This window comes from Branchiostoma belcheri, unplaced genomic scaffold (assembly GCF_001625305.1).
Source record: "Branchiostoma belcheri isolate BF01 breed outbred unplaced genomic scaffold, Haploidv18h27 scaffold231, whole genome shotgun sequence".
In the NCBI taxonomy this organism is placed as follows: domain Eukaryota; kingdom Metazoa; phylum Chordata; class Leptocardii; order Amphioxiformes; family Branchiostomatidae; genus Branchiostoma; species Branchiostoma belcheri.
Genome location: NW_017803834.1, coordinates 182,105 through 183,825, shown reverse-complemented (window position 1 = coordinate 183,825; position 1,721 = coordinate 182,105). Strand labels below are relative to the sequence as shown.

The 1,721-nt window shown below is 37.4% G+C and overlaps 1 protein-coding gene across 1 annotated transcript in view; it reads right to left on the bottom strand.

Moving 5' to 3' along the window:
* LOC109470774 (CMP-N-acetylneuraminate-poly-alpha-2,8-sialyltransferase-like) overlaps positions 1 to 1,721 on the bottom strand; it is a 48,989-nt gene that overhangs the window by 27,647 nt on the left and 19,621 nt on the right.

The following is a 1,721-nucleotide window of genomic DNA, read 5'->3' as shown; positions in this document are numbered from 1 at the left end:
ATATATTACCGCAAAAATCCAGCATGTGTCGGCCTGTCGTATACGTCGCTATGTAATGCGCCTAATTCACAATACCAGGTTTGTATTCCTGTGGTTTTGTAGCATTTTTATTTTTGGCCGGATTTTTATTTTTTTCGCCCGCGCGCACTAGTTTGGGGGTCTTCAGAGGATGTCATCCATAAAATTAAATCGGTGTGGCCTTATCATGTTGAGCAAGGGGGCTACATACTTAGGCATGCCCAATGGGAAAACTTTGAAATCTTGACCGTCCGAAACGCTATTTGCTGCATTTTGTGGGGTAAATTTTGCTGGTAGACTAAGTTTAGCTCATACACACTGATTTTTTTCCCTCGTGAGTGGCAAAATTCCTTAAAATGACGAAAAGACAGATGCTATCTAGAACACTGCAGCTTCAAAATATGGCTGGGTACTGGTACACTGTACCGTATTGTGAACTGTACCCATACCTGTAAAATTGTTTAGATACAGGTCTGAATCCAGACATAAGTTGTAATAATTATTGTACCTTATCTGTACCTGCAAAATAAATAAATACATCAGGTTGACAGCATGTTTTAGACTCAAAATAGATAAATTCTCTCTCAAGTACTTCCTTCAAGAGTATGAAGATTATGATGCACAAAGCCATTTAAATTGACGATTTATCGCTAAGAAAAGACGGTTGGCTACATTTGTAACCGTTACAAATTATAGGCCAAACTTGGTTACAGTTACAGGTCTGGACCTACCTTGCTGTACCTGAATCTACACTACCTTAAATTTTTTTCACTGGAAGGCAAATAGTCACCCTACACTGCATGCATTTTAGTTTCCACGGTGACTATTATGGTCTGTTTGGAATTCTAAGTCAATCACAGTAATTATTCTATTTTGACTCTGATGACCATCATCATATTTTAAGACTTTCCTAAGCTTGTAGTTATTGGGTTATGATTTATTTGATTGTTATAACCTTGTAGTAGTGCTAGCCAAAAGACAAGCTTAGTAAAGACAAGACAACTTAACTGCGACAGTAGATGAATACAGTGAAGGCATTATAGACAGGACCTTTAGGCCACACCAATTTAATTTGTTGGTTCTCGGATTAAAAAAAAAATGAAGCGACAGGGCGAAAAGAAATAAAACAGGACTGGTCTAGGCATCCTATTATGGCCCAAAATGCTACGATAAGAGCCATATGCATGAAGTCAACAACAAAAGGCTGGGTTGATATTTCAACAATAAATTTTGAGCTTTTAATCAAAACCCGTGCACTGATAGATGGAAAAAACTGTAGGTACTAGGAAGAAAAGGTCTTTCCTCGACTGTTGGGGGCAAAATATGAGCATTTTGATTCAGAACCAGAATCTTTCAGAAAAAAAATGGAGAGGCGAATCCAGGAAACAACAAATTAAATTGGTGTGGCCTTAATGCATGCTATGATCCTGAAAAGGACCTCTACTGACCATCTCATTGAAATCTTTCATAACAGACAAGATACATGTAGTTTGACAGATGACTGCAGCTGAAGAGTGTCAAGACCTGCAACAGCAGTTTGATACTGTAAATGATACTTTAGTAAGAGATTTTAAAATAAGTGCCATAAATAACAGCAAAGAACTAGTACATACTACATAAAGCTTTAAACTCTGAACATATCAGAAAGACTGGTTAGCAAACAACTCTATTATTGCATACCCCAAAAATACTCTCATCAGGTT